This window comes from Lycorma delicatula, chromosome 3 (assembly GCF_047948215.1).
Source record: "Lycorma delicatula isolate Av1 chromosome 3, ASM4794821v1, whole genome shotgun sequence".
NCBI classification, from domain to species: domain Eukaryota; kingdom Metazoa; phylum Arthropoda; class Insecta; order Hemiptera; family Fulgoridae; genus Lycorma; species Lycorma delicatula.
This window is the reverse complement of record NC_134457.1, coordinates 191,128,249-191,141,240: the sequence shown is the minus strand read 5'-3', so window position 1 is coordinate 191,141,240 and position 12,992 is coordinate 191,128,249. Positions and strand designations below refer to the sequence as shown.

General features: G+C 28.1%; 1 protein-coding gene across 1 annotated transcript in view; it reads left to right on the top strand.

Moving 5' to 3' along the window:
* Positions 1–12,992, top strand: part of LOC142321058 (lachesin-like) — a 438,367-nt gene that overhangs the window by 215,146 nt on the left and 210,229 nt on the right. The gene's annotated exons all lie outside the window — the stretch shown is intronic.

Sequence of the window (12,992 nt, the reverse complement as noted above, 5' to 3'; positions counted from 1 at the left end):
TATAGTATAATTTATTGATTATTTAGAATTGATTTTTTTGTAGTTGACTGTAGAATTATTATTATTATTATTATTATTATTATTATTATTATTATTATTATGCTTTTACGGCCAACATGGGACCACTTAAGTCAATTTTAGTTGGATCTTTTCTGAGAAAAGCGTGTTATTTTACTCTTTCGAGCTGCCCAGTATTTCTTCATCCGTTCAGATCTTGCTTTCTTTTCTTCATCCGTAAACACCCTCTTCGTTGTATTTTGTCGTTTGTCTGTCTTTTGTTTAAATCTAATGCTTTTATCTTTTAGCTTTGTAATTTTTCCAGTTTTATTCTGTAGGTCATTCAGGGAAATTCCCAATTCTTTCATATCTTCTCTAATTTCTTTGATCCATCCTACTTCTAGCTTTTGGAACCAGAGCTTTTCAATGATATTTCTTGACAGTCTTGTTTGCGGTGTCCTTATGAGATGACCGAAGAAAGAGATTCTTTTTTTCCGCATAGTATCAGTAACAGGCTCTATTTCTCGATACACCACCTCATTTGGCACAATCCACCATTGGCCTTCTTTTTGGTGTTTTTTATTGATACACGTTCTGACAATTCTCCTCTCTATTTTCAGAATTTTTTCAATTCGGTTTTTCTAAGTGATTTTGAAAAGGGTCTCGCTTCCGTAGGTGACTTCTGGCTGAACTACAGTTTTATAATGTTTAAGTTTTGTTTTAGCAGAAAGGCATTTTTTGTTATATGTTGACCAACTTAATTTTTGGGATTTAATCATTTTATTTGTCCTGTTTTGCCATGTCACTTTTTCATTTAAATTATAAGTTATTATTTCCCCTAGATATTTAAATTGTTTTACTATTTTAATTTTCTGATTGTTTACCGTAATGTGCTCTATTACCAGAGGATCTATGGCCATTAGTTCAGTTTTTTCGAAAGAGATATGAAGCCCTATCTTTTGTGCTAGGTTCTGAAGGCTCATGATTTGTGTTTTGGCTTCTTAAATATTATTTGCTAAAAGAGCGAGGTCATCTGCAAATCCCAGGCAATTTAGTCTGGTGTAGTTTTTCTTAGTACCCATTTTTATATTTTTGGGATTTATTTCATACCATTTTCTCATGACAAATCCGAGGGCGCAGTTAAAAAGGAGTGGTGAGAGGCCGTCTCCTTGCCTCAATCCAGTTTTTATGTAGAAGGGTTGAGAGAGTTCACCTCTGAATTTCACTCTGGACTGGGTATTGGTTAAAGTTAATTTTATCATGTTTACGAGTTTAGGGTGAAGGCCCAGGTTTCTCAGAATATTCAGCATGGATGGTCGGTGTATACAATCATAGGCCCTTTTAAAGTCGACGAAGGTGATTATTAGTTGTTTTTTCCGTCTTTTATATAAGTCCATCATAAGTTTTAAGGATATTATTTGCTCCGGGCAACCTCTCCATGGCCTAAATCCCCCTTGGTATTCCCCAAGTTCCAGTTCAAGTTGGTCTTTGCTGACTGTAGAATATTACATTAAATAATTAGCCAAACCTTTTTTAAATTAAAAATTAATTAAAGGTAGTTTAGACATGGGGTTATTTTACAACATCAAAAACTAAATCCTTTTGTTGAATGTAGAATTAATTTTAAGTTAAGCCAGCTATTTTTTTAAATTGGCACTCTAATTGTTACTTTTGTGTTGTTTCTTTTTCTATTATAACCATGGATGTAGATTTATATGCATTTTGTAACAGAAAGATGATATTAATCCAATGAGTGGTGAAAAATCCTCAGATACTTGTCAAAACTGATTTGAATAATTCATCGTTTAATTCTGACAGTAAACACCACTATTAATTTGAATTTCCACGATTCCATTAATTGGGTTAGTGTAAAGAAGTATACAATGCAGTAAATGCTAGAAATGGTAACTTATTTTTAATTTTTTAATAAAATTTTTGTGTTGGATTATCATATAAAACCATGAAAGTATCACGTAAACTGCAAAACTGATCTGATTATTTATTTGCCAGAGAGAAAAAAGTATATATATATTTATATAGATTGGCCACATACAAATACTGAATTTGATGTAGTTATGTCAGTAATTTTAAATAATAAAGTTTACTAAATAAAGATAAAATTTATAATTGTAATTTCCATTGATAAAATGGCAAATAAATAAATAGATATATATTTATGAAATGTTCAAATTTAGTGTAAAGAAAAACTGTTGAGAACAAAATAATATGGCAATAAAATTTTAAAAAACTTTGAAGAAATGTTATTCATAAACATTATTCAAAGCCTGTTTCTTGTTTTACAATCAGATCTCTTACTGTATAAATGATGTCAATGATATATTAAACTATATAGTATGAGTAGGAGTACACAGTAAACAGAATGATAAAAAATTATTTCATGTGAATATTACTGAATATATTATTCGCTTTAATGATATTTCCTGTAGTCTTTTATTATCATGTACCCACAATTTATCACAAAAGCACTCTTTCTGCAAGATAGGAAAAGGAATCTCATTATATATTAAAAAAAATTCCTTGAAAATTGTTTATAATAATATTTCCTTTCCTTTCATTGCTTAAATATTTTTATTAAATTGAATAATGAAATTAAATACGATGTACCAAAAGATAAGCTCGTTAATTTTTGTAATTTCTTATTTTTGGCAAGAGTCCTGAGAAAGTAAATGTCTAAACTCCTATAGCAGCTCACTGGTAAATATTTCACCTTCATGAGCACTTTTAAAAGTGAAAGCAACTTCATACTTTTTGTTTTATTCGTAAAAGGTTTTAGTTACAATTTTGATATTTCCATTCATAATTTTCGACCAAGAATTTATATTCTAAATGCTACAAGAAATTTTTATGAAATCCATTTCTTAAAAGAAAGTTCAGTTATGCTTTTGAAGTATTAAAAAAACATCATGATATATGTAACTACTTGATTAGTAAACAGAATATATCAAAACTATTATGACATAAATATGACTCATTTAATTTGATTGTTGTCTTCCTTCAGCAAACTATACTGTTTGTATGTCATTCATACAATCAATCTGATAATAAAGAAAATTTAAATTAATTTTTCCTTCCAATAAGGTAAATTATTATTTTTCTATAAAAGAAGCTGATAGATTAGGTTTTTTAAGTTTACACTTATCTTACACTATGGTAATATAATTATCTGTAGAAATATTATACTTTATTATGAAAACCAGAAAATACATACTTTTTACAATTTAGGAAATTATGTCTTAGCTTGTTCTGTTTATAAGCCAGTACTGACATTTTAGTTATTTAATACCTTTCTTGATTAGAAACAGTTTTTATTGTTTTTCTCAACATTTAATTTTAGAAGATAGATAACAAAAATTATTAAAGCAGGGAATATTCACAACTTTCTAAATATCTAACAATGTACTGTATGATCTTTTCAGGACTATAATTGTGTTCCTTCTTCACTGATTATTCTTTCAAAGAAAAAAAAATGACTAATACATATTTCATTGTTTTATAAAAGTGTATCTTTCTCCATTAATATGCTTTACAGAATTATCAAAAATTAAAATGATATTTAATAAGGTTTTTTTTAATTGGATTGGGATTTGTCGGGCTTGCAAAAAGGCAATGGTTATACAGGGAAGGCTTCATAGCTAACAGTACTGGATATATTTATCTTTTATAAATCACTTCATAAAATACTTTGTTCGTTAACACTTTTCATACTTCCCTTTAGAAAATTATAAAATTGTTTAGATACTTGTATTAATTTTTGCGATTTCAGATTTCACGTAATAGGTTCATATTATAAATTAGTTGGCTAAAAGAAGTTTCAAAGTTTTATAAAATTAATTAACATAATCATTTAATTATGGTGCGGTAAGTATTAAAAACCTTTTAAAAAAATAAATAAATAAGGATAAAGATAAATCTATTATCTTCAAAATATTTTTGTTAAAATAAGGAAAGAATGTATTTATTTATTTAAAAAAAGAAATTCGATGAGGTCTATAGCGGTTTATATGAAAACACTTTGGAAACAACTGATATATATGTATATATATATCTCTTTTGTATGCATAGAGAAGCTCTCGCAGAAGCGTTTTCAATAGGGGGAATATGGTAATACAATAATCAAATAAGCCTCTTTAAATATGAACCGAGGCTGGAGCCTAAGGCTACGGAGGTTGTGCCCAAGTGGCGAAATTTATGTAATGTTTAGATAGTGAAATGTTATACTTACCTCGATAGGTAGTGGGCATTATGGTTGTTGAATACATTTACAGTACAGCATTAATATTTAATCTCTACCTTAATATCTTGGATTAAATAAATCTTTACGTATATCAGACTCTGAATTTTTAAAAATTTCTAACTACTATTATTGTTGATATGAATGGGTACTTTTAAGATGTTTTATTGTAAATATAAAGAATCTGAAATTTGAATTCAATAGCTGTTTTAACTTCTGTTAATATTAATGTTATATTCATTCCTTTGTCACATCATAAAATCTACATCTACCTTAACACTATTTAATTTTAAAGTAGTAAAATCTCACAACAAAGATTATCTGTTTTAAAATAATTTTGTGGTAAACAAACAAATTCTGGGTAAAATTTTATATTAGAATTTACAACCAAAATAAAATGTAAAGCAATTAATTAGGAGATTCACAAGATATTTTTAACTGATATAGCCCTTTTAGATTAAAATATTTTGCTTGTAACTTTTGTATTTTTTTAAACTTATTGAGGAGTTATTGTATTGATATCACTAAAGGTATTCATGAATTTTAAAGTTATATCCCAAAACTATAAGTTCGATTTGTTTAAACTTCTGTAGACTGTAACAAATATGTTAAAACTTTTTATAGATAAAGTTATAGATCAGGGATGAAGAAAGTTTTTTATTTGAAATATTTTACTGTTAAAACTAAATACTTAGAAATTACTTTAAACTACTTTTTTGTGTATAATACAGGGAAATATTAATTTAACTAATGTTAGTTATTATTCTACACTGATGTATAAAACCAATTTGTATGAGCCGATTTGTATTATTTATGGTATGGGTGTGATGGGAAAAAGTAATAATAAATAGGTCAGTTACTAAGAATTTGATAAAATACAGTCTTTATTAAGTAAAAATTTGTTACTTATTCCTAAATTTTATTAATTTAAAACGGGAATAATGGTGAAATAAAATTTTTATTTATTAAGATTTTGACAGTTACTCCTACTTTAATCTAAATCAGACACATTTAATCTGAAATAATTAATCTGATTTATTATGTTAACAAAGATTTTACAAAAATTGTTTTTGTCATTTGCATTCCATCAATTTCTGTGATAGAAAATAATTCAACTTAATTTTTGTGTGTTTTAAGAAATAATAAGGGAACAATCCAGGAATAATATTGAATGAACTCATCAAATTCTGATTGGCTAAAATCTGTTTTAGACAGATCCTTATTTTAAAATTATATTTCTTCAAATTTCTATATTTCTTCAAATTCTTACTGTAGACTTTATCGTTCTGTGTACTTTAAAAATTTATCATTTCTAAGTTCCATTGTATCAAATTATTGATACTTATTTCTTACTATGTTCTTTGTTACATATTTTACTAATTAATAACCGCTGATTAGTTTACTCAAAATGTTATTAGTGAGATTCTTGTTAGTTATTGATCTTTATATTAAAAAAAATAATAATATTTATATATTCGTATACAGTTGAAAAAGATGTATGTAGTGAAAAAATAGAAATGGAAATATTTACTTAAAAAGTACAAATATTAAAAATGAATAGTGTGATATATAGGATAGTGTGGTTAGTATCTGTAGTTCTGTTATTGATCAAGCTAATCTCCTTATCCTATTTTATGTTATTATTATTTTAATACTATTATTTTAAGTTATGTATTTTATATATATATATATTTTATATATATATATTATATATATATATATATATAAAATACATAACTTTACTGTTGGGTTTACACAAACTCTTTCAAGGTGTCAAATGCTAATTGCAGTATTACAAGAAAGTGTCTTCTTCTACTGCAACTAAAATCTGCTTTAACAGCAACTAAAATTGATTACATTATTAAATTCCAAAGCAGTGTGTAATGAAATTGACAGAAATTTTGTTTAGAATATTTATTTCTGCATAAACCATAATTTTTATTTAAATTTCAAAGCTACAACAACAATTCCACTTCCAACCGTAAAATACCTTAGGGATATAATTGTAACTGATTTACTTACCTGAAATCATTCAACGAATAATCGAAACCAATATAATCTGTAAAGGATAGAAACTAGTCCCTTGAGACAAATGTACGAACAAAGTTCAGTATTTTCATCTAGAGCACTGTGAGGTATACTTGTTTTCATATGTACAGTCTGTTTGCTCAGCAACTATACACCAAAACAATAGTTAACAAGTCAGTACTCAAGCTTTTAAATACAATATGGTACAACATGTTTTAATATTTTATATCTTTATATTATATTGTATAATCTACTACTAAAAATAACTTTTTTTATATATTTTATACAAATTATTTATATTTTAATACTTATAAAAATAAATTGAAAACTTCTGCGTATAGTGTAATGCTGAAAAAATCACTAGCTGATAGAGTTGGATCATTCCTACTTACTTCAGGTCACATACAATTTTTATAAACTTTCAGTTCCATTATTCGTATTATTTATAAAAATTGATGTAATTATTTTTCTTCCACTTGTTTGTATGATACTTGATCATTTTAATGCCAAACACACACTTACTTCTACTAGATTATTGTTACCAAAGATAACTGTTCTGGACACAGAAATATTTATCTTTTATTGTAAGATTTTAGGAAATTTACTGCTGTAATTTTAAATTTCTATTTAGATTTGTTATGATGAGCTCCAGTGACTGATTTTCTGAAGATGGATGAATTATCTGAAATGCATCTAAGTAAGTAAATACTATACAGAAAATTAACTTGGGCGGATATAATTTATTAAATTAATTACTGAAAATAGGCCAGGAAAATAAATTACATTATCTTTATAGTTCTACGATTATCATAAAATAATATTTTTATTTTAACTGATAGAGGGTTTTAAATTGCCTCTTATTATCATTAAAAAAAAACTTAATGTATTAATTGAAGGCTATATTTAAGAAGTTATTTGAAGTTTGATTTTTTGCATTTCTTTTTAATACGTTAAATGAAATTATTTTCTTTTAATTAGTTTCCTGATACTTATTATTTTTTTTATATTTTCACCGTTTTTTCTAGCTTTTAACTTACTTAACTTTCACTAGTTCCAGTCTTCATGTACCAACTACAAACGTAATTTTAATTTTTCTAACTTCTAGAACATTTGTAGAATTTTAGTATATAGCATCGTTAGTTTAAATCTAGATCACAATAGTTTAAAATTTTAACTTTGGTCCAATAAAAATAATAATTTTCCTTTATTTTCCAGCCAGTAGACCTTAATGAGAATAAATTACTGCAGATATTCTTGATGGTGGCCTTAATTTACAATAAAAAAAGAGCTAAATTGTTTACCTTTTAAGGTGAGAAAATGTAATTTTGTGTTAAATTATATTTTTTAAAAACAAAGTTTAATTAAGCTGAAAATATTTTGCTCCATTAAGGTCTTTCAGATCAGTTCAGTCAAAAATTTATCTCTAAAAAAATTATTGATTGTAAAGTTTATGAAAAGTATTATTTAAATAATCCAAATTGTTACTCAAATTTTTCTTGTATCATCGTTTTGGGAAACTTATCTAATTCCAGCAAGAATTCTCTGTATAATTTTCTAAAATTATGAATAAATTTTAACTGTAATCAGTAATTACTATTATTATATATATATATATATATATATATTTTTTTTTTTTTTTAATTTGTAACAAATTAAAGTATTCTGTGTATGTAATTTAAAAATTAATTCCAAATTTTATTAAAATTAGTTTGCTGTAAGAAATCTTAGTTAAATTAAAAGTAAATGACAATAAATATTCAAACTAATGTAGAACCAGTATTCTTATTTTAAGATAAAAACTATATCTGAGAATACAATTCCTTTTTTGACATTGTTACTCGTAGAAAATATATTCATTTATGTTTTCATACTATCTTTCCAACACCATATATTCATATGGTATCTAATGCACTTGAGGATAAGAAATACTAATCGGAATTAATTTCACTGGGAGTAGGGTTGTTCATTTACAATCAGTTGCTGACATTAACAGACTGAGTTTATTCTACTTATGAATTCAACATAGAATAAATATAAATAACATTTAATTACGAATCTATATAATTCAAAATGTAAATGTTCGTTTGTTCAAAATCTTAAATCTCCAAAAAGTTCTACAACGTTTGCTTTGAAATGTCACAACCTTGCATTTCTTTACCTAAGATGTCACACCTGTGACAGGTAAAAACATGTGTCTTTTGTTTAAAAACCAACACTATCTGTTGGACGTAAAAGCAACACACGCTATATTAAATATTTTACGATTCCATTTCAATGTTTCCGATATGTGTGTCCGCTATAGACTAAAAAACTACTGGACCTATTTACTCACGGGAAAAAGGGAGAAAGGGAAAAATTGGAAAAGGAAAGTAGAAAAACATAGAAAGAGGTAAAAGGGAAGAAGATAAAAAGGGAAGAAGGGTAAAGAGGAAAGAATGGGAAAACGGGGAAAAGGAAAAACGGAAATAGGAGATGGAAAGGAGGAAAAGAGAAAAAATAAAAGGAGAAAGAGGGGAAAGAGGAAGGGGAAAGGGAAATAAGTAAATAGTGGGTGGTAAGGGAAAGGGAGAGGAAAAGGGGGAAATGGCGGAAAGGGAAAGGGATGGGGTAAAAATGAAAATGGAAAAAAGGAAAATGGGAAAAGGGAAAAGTAAAAGTGGGAAAGGTTAAATTTTGTGAGGTTCCGTAATGTTCATTTCGTTAATGTTTTATCAAACTTTCAATTGTGTTCATTTAATCTTTATATATATATATATATATATATATATATATATATATATATATATATACTGAAATCTAGCAATATTGAAGCATAGCCGGGTCTGCTAGTGTTTAATAAATGCTTACCAGTGCACGTCCTTTTTTGGATTTTCAAATAAAGATAGATTTTTTAACGGAGAGAAAAATTGAAGTATGTTTTAGCTACTATAATAATAGTATTACAGTAATAATTTAAACAAAAAAAAAATTGTTGCAAAGCAATAATTATTATTTTGTTCTGATGGCTGCGTTGTGCGGTATGGTTAGGAAATTGTGTTGTACTATCAGACCCACCTGGTTGGTCTAGTGGTGAACGCGTCTTCGCAGATCAGTTGATTTCGAAGTCGAAAGGTCCAGCATTTAAGTCCTAGTAAAGGCAGTTACTTTTATATACGGATTTGAATACTAGATCGTGGATACCGGTGTTTTTGGTGGTTGGGTTTCAGTTAACCACACATCTCAGAAATGGTCGATCTTCCTTACTTTTTTCCTGTTTAGCCTCCGGGAATTACGGTCAGGTATTACTTCAGAGGATGAATGAGGATGATATGTATGAGTGTAAGTGAAGTGTAACAATCTCAGGTCGACCATTTCTGAGATGTGTGGTTAATTGAAACCAAACCACCGAAGAACACCGGTATCCACGATCTAATATTCAAATCCGTATATAAGTAATTGGCCTTTACTAGGACTTGAACGCTGGAACTTTCGACTTCCAAATCAGATGATTTGCGAAGACGCGTTCACCACTAGACCAACCCGGTGGATAGAAATGGTCGACCGCGACTGTACAAGACTACAACGTCACTTACACTCATAAAATTCCTCATTCATCCTCTGAAGTAATACTTGATGGTGATTCCCGGAGGCTAAACAGGAAAAAAGGAAAGGTGTACGTACTATCAGAAAATTATTTAAAATTATTATCGCTAATTAGATAAAGCTTATTAGATATCCTTACTTTCTGTCTTAATAAAAAAAAAAAACACCGTTTTAATAATTGTACGAGTATAAATTTAAAAGCTGAATTATATTATATGGTATTATTTTTAGGTGCTTTATAGTCTATATTAAACATATATTAAACTTGAATAAGTATTAATAGAACTTATTAAAATTATTATTTATTTTTGCTATTATTATTATTACTACTTTATTTTTTAGATGACAGGCATCGACAGCTTATGGTAATTCGATAGAATTACCATAATTCTATCGAATTAACCATAATAAAGAATTACCATCTCTATGAGATTATAAATTTGTAGCGTATGAAAATTGCCCGCCGCGTTTGACCGTAATTCGAACACAGGACCTCGGGATAAAAGGCTCCAGACGCTATCACTCCGCCGCGGAGATCGGGTATTATTATTATTATTATTATTATTATTATTATTGTGTTAAAACATTAGGAAATCTTTACGTATAACACCTTACTTGCGGTTAATATTAATAGACTAACAGTACCTTTAAAATCGTATGCAAAAATAAACTTTTTTTCTTTAAAGATTTAAAAAGTTGCTTGCAAGTAAAAATTAAGATAAAGTAAATTAAAATTTTTGTTGTTTTTTCCACTAAGTTAAACTTTTATTACTTGGGAAAATTCTTATTTTGTGCGGTATAAGAAAGTTTTATTCACTTTGATTTATTACTAACCTTAGAAAATACTTGAGAAAATTTAATTTGATAATGATCCAATTTTTATTGTTTTATATTTTACTTGTACTTTTTAAGAAACTATTATAACGGCTCTACAGGGCTTTTCAATTTGTTTTTTTCAAAGTTAAAGTATATAAAACTCTAATTATTTTAGACATAAATAATTCGTTGCTCTTTTTAATAAGAAAATACAAACATTAAACTAAAAAAATGTATAAGCTGGAACCGGTAAAAATGCAATCAAGTATATTACTTTCAAAGTAATTGTAATGGCTGAAAAATACTCTTCCAGTTAATTTACAATTAACTAAGGCAATATGTATGTAAATATTTCTCATTTATTTGTAAACTAGTTTTTTCTGGTTCAAAAATTGATAGAAGAAATTAATTTAAAACTAATTATCAAAATAAATTGGAAGGAAAATATCGTCTGTAATATAATTATCGCTAAAATCTTGAGTTATATTAATAAAAAAATGTTGGTATTTTTAAGATTAAATAATTTAAATTAATTTTTTTTTTTAGTTAAACTTTCTGTATAGCGTAATTGATAAAAAAATGTGCAAATCGTAACTATATTTTAAGAATAAAATTATCGGTTTAGTCTCAGTGTGTATTTTCTTTGTTCTCTCCTACGCGTAATTTAAGAACTACTGAACTAATTGATCAAAAACATAAACTGATAAAATTTTCAAAAATGATTTTTCAAAAGTGGTACTAGGCATAACTGAAGGATGAAAAAAGTTTATTTGTTAAATTAAAGGTTAATTCAGAACATTCCATTACAAGTAAACTTGTTTTTGTAAACTTAAAACTATAAATTAAAATTATTTACTATTATAAACTACAGTTGAATAGATCAAACGAAAGACGGAATATTATAGTTTTGGAAGATTACCGTTATATGCATTCATTATCTTTAATAAATGTTTTGCATTTAAGCGTATGAGAAAAATCGGATTAGACTACACAGGTCTACACGGAGGATGTGGTCATCCTCCGTGTAGACCTGTGTAGAAATGGTCCGTGAGACTATTTTCTCCAATCTAGGAGTTTACTGATGAATAAAAAATTTTTATACAAAGGGTAATGAACACAATCACAATTTTCGGCTACGGTTATAAGAAACTCACGCGCGAAATTCATTTAAAAACAAATTTCATTTCGGAAAAGTTTTTTTTTGCTCTTTCTTTTTCACTGCACAAACACAACCTGGACATTCCTGTTTGGATATGCTGTAGAATTGTATGCTAGAGAAATTAAACGAGAATTTCGGCGACAAAATTTTTCAAAAATATTGAGCTGCATTTCCCTAGTATATATCGCTTGCCAATGGTCTGGTAAATAAACGTTTGCCAATAAATGCTACTGGGCTGATGAAGCGAATCGTATGACTTTAGGCTGTATAGCTGACTTCCAGATCACTGGAGCTTGCAACCTTGCAACTTCTTCTTGTAAGTTTATCTTGAGGATCCTATTTAAGACACCCACTGCTCATAATTATGGATAAGTAACAACTGTATCGTAATTATAACAACCGTATCGGTAATGCTATGAAATCAGAAACAACCAATAAGATGGAAAGAGTGTAGTAGGAATTAGATTGTCGATTGATGTAGTTTATATAATTGGAGCAAGTTTCATAGAGGACTCATAAAAGAGTTCCATAATTCTTAAAAATTGTGTTCATTTTAATTGAGTCGTAATCGCAGTAATTCTAATTTAGATGAATCATTTTGAAAATGGGTCAAATGCATTCTATTTATATACTATTATAATAATTCGATCCGAATAAGTTCATAGTTCATTTATTTAGATACACTATTTATTATTTCTAAATGAAAGAAAGAAAAATTTAGGATAAATTATATATTTTTTTTGTTTAGATTAAATAACTACTTATCTAATAACACCCCCAAGGCAACCGATTGTCGCCGTTAAGCAAAACACAGTCACATCGGAGTGTCGTGGCAGAAGTCTCTGTCCTCCCTAGCTAGCCGCCTTCTGGGGCTTTCCCTCCGAGGTCTCCCCAACTTCACTAGGACACACCGACCTCTTCCGGATAGCCGCTATGCCCTTCCGCTAAAGAGCTACCCATCCTGTCCCTAACAGTTCCAGATGTACGTTTCGCACATCCTTCACTTCGCGACCCACTCATACCTTGAGGATTCTTTATGCCATCATCGGCGAGTCCCGACCTCTCCACTCTTGAATGTGAGCGGACCCGAACATCCTAGGCAAAAAGACTACCTCCCTGACCCTGCAAGTCGCCACGCTTCGACCCTATTTTTTGTTT